Source organism: Montipora capricornis, chromosome 2 (assembly GCF_036669925.1).
Source record: "Montipora capricornis isolate CH-2021 chromosome 2, ASM3666992v2, whole genome shotgun sequence".
NCBI classification, from domain to species: domain Eukaryota; kingdom Metazoa; phylum Cnidaria; class Anthozoa; order Scleractinia; family Acroporidae; genus Montipora; species Montipora capricornis.
Window position 1 is genome coordinate 63,989,467 of NC_090884.1, and position 7,500 is coordinate 63,996,966.

Below are 7,500 nucleotides of genomic sequence, written 5' to 3' on the forward strand. Positions count from 1 at the left end.
AAGAATATTTAATTAACCTGCAGTGGCGTCGAAGTCATTGTAACGCGAATGACGTTTTAGTGGATCTTTAAACAAAATATACCCTTATGGAGCTCAAAAATGGAACGTCAATTGGATAAACAAGACAGGCGGTGAATAATAGATATCTGGAATCTTAAAAGCGACGAGTAATGGTCATCTTCCGCCTTCGGATTTCTTAGCATGTTAGCTTTGTTTGTAATATTTTACTTACTGCGATGTTATGTACAACACTGAAACCAAATGGCGAATTCTGTATGGGTTTAACAAGCTCATTGAAAGGAATCGAATGCCTTGAATGCATTTGTGTTTACTGAAGTCGCATTTCAGTTGTGTGGCTATTTACATTTATTTTCTACTCAACTCTGCACAGTCTTAAGGTAAAAAAAAAATTGGATTGTGACAGTGAAGAATTATTTGAAAGAAAGTTTGTTGTCCATTTGTGCTTCATTATTCACGGAAAAGGTTCTTCAGAAAAGGATTTGACTGAGATAAACTAAAAATAAAGCCAGGATCCGAGCCAGGATTCGAGCCAGGATCCAAGCCAGAATTCGGGCCAGGATCCGAGCTAGGATCCGAGCCAGGATTCGGGACCTAACCGAGACCTCACCTAACCTAACCGAGATCTACCCTAACCCTAACTAGACTAGAACCAACCTAAATAGACCTAACCTAACCGATTCGAGAGCTAACCTAACCGAGAAATTCGAGAATAAATAGCGGAGAAAGCTCATCTCAGCTCGAATCCTGGCTGGAATCCTGGCTCTGATCCTAGCTCGATTCCTGGCTCGGGTCCTGGCTCGAAACCTGGCTCGAAGTTTAGGTATCCTCGGTTTGACCCTGAACTGTGAGACTGAAATTAATTTAATTGCACACGGTTTCAGTGACAAGGATTGTGTTTCTTGTTTGCACGCACGCAATTAAAATAGGAAAGTTTTTTTTGCCTCTAACCAGAAATATTTTGTTTGTTTCAAACAATTTTACTCTGGAAAAGGCTTTTGTGAGATTTTTCGTCCAAATGAACGGCCAAAAATAAAGATTTTAAACGATCTTCTAGTGGAATATTTGTTTGTAATTTAATCTTCGGAGTCAAAAATTAGAATAAGAAGCTTGAAATAAACATCGAAAAGCACACAAGAAATTTAGTCGCATATTACCTCGTCGTCGAATTCTTGTTAATATGTACCAATTGTGTTGTTATGTACAATACTGAAACCAAACGGCAAATTATCTGATAACTTTTTCGGGTTGGATATCGGAGAAGGAATCGAACACCTTGAGTAGATGTGTGTTTGCGATGTTCTGGCTATTTATAATTGTATTTATTTGTACTCAACTCTGCACAGTCTTCAGGTAAAAAACAATTTGAAATTTGACTAATTCTTGTTAGTCAATAATTATTTGAAAGAAAACTCGTTGTCCATTTTTTGCTGCATTACTGAAAGAAATGGTTCTTAAGTGAAGGGTTTGATCAACAGTGTTCCAGATAAGAGTAGGGTCTCGGGTCAATAACCCGACAAAGAAGGCTTCCGGACCCGACAGATGAAATATAAATATTCAGTTAATTGTTTCAATAAAGACGGAAGTTTCTTGCCTAAAAAGTACGTTGTTTTAACTCTGAAAGCGACGAACGATTAACATTCTTTCCTGTAGTTCATTCAATGTAACCAAGTACCTTGACACACGGTGATCACGTGCACCTTTGCGGTTGCCTAGCACGTGATCAATTTCTTCCTTTCCCTTGATTCACAGAAGTCAGAGACTGCAGAAATTTTAGTGTTTGTACGATCGATTGTCATTAATCTTTCGCTGAGAATTCGAATTTTGTTAAAAAAAAAAAGGCACGCATTTCATAAGTGTGGTAGGGAAGTAACTTGACACAGTGCCTTATTCCATAACTGTCGGCTAAGCTGCGTTTTGCTTTCCAGGAGATTCAAGATGTCTTTGCGTAATATTTAGCTCTAATAGTACACGATATTGTTTTCGTATCGTAAATCATTATTGTGCCATGGTAGATGTGTTAGGTAAATAGCCCCCTGAGAAGACATGTAGTTACAGTACTAGTGATAGGACGGCCATGTTGGTGCCAAAACAATAAAAAAAATATAGCTTAAGTTTTGCATAAAAATAGAGTTACTGAATTCCCAAAAGACTTCTTCGCTATTGTTCTTTCCACCAACATGGCCGCCGTGACGTCAGGTGCAGTAAGAGAATTGAGAAAGATTGAGGAAAATAGAAGGGAATCGAGAAATATTGGCTTCAAGGCAGACATGGAAGTTTCCTTCAACTTCTTTTTCAGAGCAAGTTTGCGTGTATTCTGCGGGTCTGACAGCTTTTCACGACAAAAGTTCACTGAAGTTAAGCCCTGTCAGGCGGGGTTCGTATATTTCATAGTTCATATATTTATTTATTTTACCCTCGGATTTTAGAGTAGCTCGGTGTAGCTAGTATCTCCGAGCATTTACCCTCCCAACCATGATACACCACAGAAGACAGACCACAACCGGGAACTACTTTCCCTACTCTTTGCGTGGGTTCTTTTACGTCCCACAGGATTATGAACACAGAAGGGTTGTGGGACGGGGCCTACGGTTTATCGTCCTTATCCGAGTAGACTAGAGAGTCTAACCATTTGCAGATGTCATTACAAAGGCAGCACTTTCTCCTAAGTTATTCCTAAGTTATTTAAAGACCCTGAGTGTTGGTCCAGCCGGAATTGAACTCACGACCTCCCGCGTGGCAGCGTGTTGCGTGTTTAAGCTTAAAAAGGTAAAAGACCTCACGGGACAGAAAGTTACAAAATAATTCAACGTGTGAACGTGTGAGCTAAAGGGCCACTGCTGGCACGACGTCTGGGTGACCCCTTAAATGGCCTACATGACCCCCCACTTGAAAAATTAACTGGAACGCTGCAGTTCAATACCACTTAACTCAGTGCCACAGCCAACCCATTTTACGCTCATAGAGCGTCTAGTTAGTGATAAAAACCCCTGTAGTGACTAAACAAAACATCCCCGCTGATTGTCAAGTTTACGGCTGTACTTTAATTTCTTTATTTCTGGTACATTAAAACGCACAATTGTTTGATGGCCTTCATAAAGTTTTAAACATGTACAACGCATAGAAATGCGTCAAAATCAGAACTCTGAAAGATGATATATTATGATTATATGTAAATTACTTGCTGCTGAGTGAAGCAGTCTTGATCCCACATTTCTTCCAAAATGTTTCAAGTGCATGATCGAATCTCTCAGGGTTATGCAGAGTAGGAATTGTGACCAGTCCGTCCTTACTCAGTTTTTCGTCCTGTTTCCTCTGGCTACCGCAATAAGATTCATCCTGCACATTTTTTCATGAAAGGTGAATCAAGGGAGATTTCACAAATTTAACCACGACAAAAAAGATACTTTACGGAAAAAACAGCGAAGAATAAAAAAATCACAATCGAATACTCTTTATATATCCACTGCCTCTAGCTGTTTAAGGTTGTATCTAACTCCGTATCGAAAACTTTATCAAATTGTCCTGCAGTCTGCGAGCTCTTGCTGCTTTTGTCCCGGACGTGAAGGAACGAGTTCCATCGCAGATCGCCGTTCTGTTTGGCGGTTTCTAGACATTCTTGTAGAAATTCTACAGGGTCTTCAGGGCGGTTATGAACAACTGCTGTCAAAAGGCTCTGAAACGAAAAAAGCTTCCATCGGTATAATATGCATGCTACAACTCCGGCCCTAGTTGTTCAAAAGGTGGATAGCGCTATCCACCGGATAAATCACTATCCATTGGAAAGCGCAATTGGTTTTGCTAATACTTATCAACTGGATAGTGATTTATCCGGTGGATAGCGCAATCCATCGTTTGAACAACTGGGGCCTGATCCCTTGTGCTAGCTGCTCGGACCCTCAATGCCTGAAGGAAGCGGTCGGGAAATGAAATAAACGGGGAAATTCAGGTTAGCGAAGGCATTGGACAGTTTTCTCACACCATTAAGTTTCAGTTATCCCTTTCCACGATTTACCTTCAACGATTTGCTATTTATCATTTATACAGATTTGTTAAACCATGCACAACAACAAGAACACTTGGACTGTTTGCTAAGTGGAATAGAGACGGGGGAGAGGTGTTGGGAACGGTATTTGCTGGAGAAGGTCGATAGCAGGGCGAATGATAAACATTCAAATGGACTATAAAGTAATGAATCGGAAGGTGATATATGACAACCCCAAGAAGTTACGCACACAACTGTTAAAAAACAGGCACGCATTGCGTACGTGTGTACTCGAGAAGAGGCCGTTGTAAAGGTTGGTCTTGCATGCGATATCGTTTTGTAAAACATTATAGTGGCATGGTAGATGTATTTTTATGGATCATTGTAAAGCTGCTATCACAGATTTGTATTAGTGTGTAGTTTCACCGTGGCTTCAGTATTTAAGCATGAAATACAGTACAAGGCGAGGACGAGTTTGTAGATGTGATATAGCACTGACAGGAATATTGTAAACTCCTTATTGAATGCAAGCATTCACTTCATATTCATTACTCGGAATACCTGAAGGGTATCCGAATTATAATCTCGGCTGACTTTGTTCGGTGGAGCAAAATGGACAAAAGAATTACGAGGCGGTGATTTCTTTGGCTAAAAGCAATGCACCGGAACCCTTGGAGCTGCCTCTTTAAATGAAACATCAACAAATAACAGCCGTGTTGTAGTGTCATTGCAGAAGATTTCTGCCAGCGCGAGGTTTCAAACAGCCTCAAGTCTTATTTCGATGAAAAGCCAAATTTATAACACGCAGTGGAGCAACCAAAGCGATTGGTGCTGTGTTGGGGCTTCAGTGTGGAATATATAATTTTCGCACTCAAAGCCGATATTCCAAGTGATGTCAAATGACGCAAATACAATAGCAGCGAAAAAGTAAAAATGCTGGATTCAGCCTTCTGGAAATTTTATGAACAAGAGTAAATCTTGTCTGTCGACAACATGATGAAAATTGCCAGTAAAAAACTCCGAACAGCGGTATGTTGGAAATGCTCGACCAAACTTTCTTAGTCTCTTTCAGCTGTTCTTTGTAAGAGAATCATCAGAGAGGTCAATTTTTTTAAATTTGAATTATTAGTTAAACGATCTTCATGTTAGCTATCTAGAGCCGGAGGTCACCGCATTATTCACACACAATTCATTACATTCTTCAGAAATGTACCCTGGAGTTACAGTAACTGAGTTCATGATTGGTGAAGTTTGTAATTGCGCGCTTTATTTCTTTGCAATCTGATCGTAGGCTGGATCGTACATTAGCTTGATACTCGCTTTTTTTTTTCAATTTGTCTTAATTGTTTTTTGCAATCGCTTTTTGACATCTACCGTGTGTTGGTCAAAATTGCCTTTAGTTTGTAGCTTTGAACACGCTCGCCTGGTGTAACATTTGCATTTGTTTTATTTTTTGTAATAGACTGCTAGCATTCCCTTCTCAGTCAGTCACGCAATCGAGCCAAGAATGGGGACTGAGAGAGCGAAATTTAGCTACAAGACTGTTTCACTTTCCCTTGCCTCGCAGGTTTCACTTAAAACCAGTTTAACTGAAGTCACGCTGCATTCGGTTGATTCACATTATTTGCAAACTAACCCAGGGTCTCTACCTAGATCACGCATTGAATTCATTTGTAAACACTAAGCGATGTTCACCGATATGTTATCTGTTGTTGTGAATGAGCCATCCAGACTTCAGTTGGTTGCATGAACATTTACTTCTTTTATTCCGTACTTGGCAAATTGATACCAAAAGAAAGCATCACTTTAGTCTATTCAATCCTTGCAGTTTGCTTCTAACCCTTCGAAAATGTTTTCCCCTACTTGTACACCACACGGTATTCCGAGTAAACGCTTAAAGAGCGTCTTGTTCTTGTTTTACAAGGCATTTAAAAGCAAAAGCCGAACGAAACGTTCATGAAAATATGGAGACAAATGTGCCGGATATAGAACAATGGATTAATAAAGAGGAGCTTCTCTTTTTTTTGTTCATGAATTATTAATAAGTTCAATACTAAAGTGCTTATGAAGTAAAACTAGAAGTGATCTCGGATTATTGAGGTGCGTTCGACAGTCGCTTTAAGAAGGTAAGTTGTGGTCAAAATAACTATACTGTACGCACCGTTTCTGAGGAAACGATACAACTTAAATAGCACCCTGAGAAGACATGTGGCTACTGGTCAAATACTAAACCCGGATTTGGCAGCGAGGCTGACATTCAACTTCTTTTTAACAACAGTTAAAACACGAATCCCTGTGGTTATTAGTTCTACTTTTCGTGTGAATAAAGTACAGACTAAAGACTTGTGAATCCGTGACCTCGCGATACCAGTGCGACGCTCTAACCAACTGAGCTATGAAGCCCCTGTCGTTGGGAGCTGGTCATTTGTGGGTCCTAGCATGTTTTGCGAAACTTTCAGAGTGGCTGGAAATTGTGAGTACACTTTATACGTAGCCTGTGTTTCCGTAGGTTTCCAAGCTAGAAAATTAATTTTAACCGTCGAAAAGAAAAAAAATGTCACCAGCACTAAAATTTGAGACGAGAAAACAACATAAATTTTGTGCCGCGAATATAAAAGTTGCCATCAGCGAAAAAAAATTGGGGAGATTTTACGTCCAATTTTTCTTCTGTACTTTTGGCTGCACGAGTTAGTGACAAAATCGAAAGTGACATCGATTTCAGCGGCCGCCTGTGATCAAATTACTTTGCGTGTTACTAACAACCCGCGAAAATGACAAAAAGAAGGCAAGACACCAGGTTTTTGTTTTAGTTTTTTTCTTTCTTTCACGTTTTACAAACTTCGACAAGAAATGTGCAAATTCAACACAAAGATCACAATCGTCCAATCCTAGAGGTTGACCGTTGTTTTTGCAGTAAAAAATTCACCTTCTTTACGAGGTTTTATATCACCAGGTAATTCCATCGTTTTGGAAACAAAAGCTGCTTTTTAAAATTTATCAACGTCCGATCTCGTACTGTATTCGTCATGCTACTCTTATTTTGTCCAGAGAAAGAAATTCTTGCCGATTTTGGGGCTCATACGGTGAAATTCAAGCACGTTTCCAATAGACTTGTTTATGTTCGTGATTTACGCACGCGCTACTGGCCTGTTTGTCACCACGGACTTTATTATACGCTTTTACACTCTTAAACCCCGTTGACATAGTGTGTAGGGTGTGTACTTACAGTCTATTACCCACAAAAAGATAGAGTTCTCAAATCTAGATCTCCTACGACCTTCTCAGTAATTCTAGGGTTTTTTCATGGGTTGTCATTAAAAGTGAACTGCATAAATTATCCTCTGTGTAACTAGGGAACAGAGTCCTGGAGAACAGTTGTGTTTATTCGAAGCTCCTTATCCGATTATAAAGAATAGGCTCATAAAATAGTAAAATGGTACTATCCATACTTTAGTTCTATACTCTATTTGATACACACTAAACAACCTTTCAAAGTT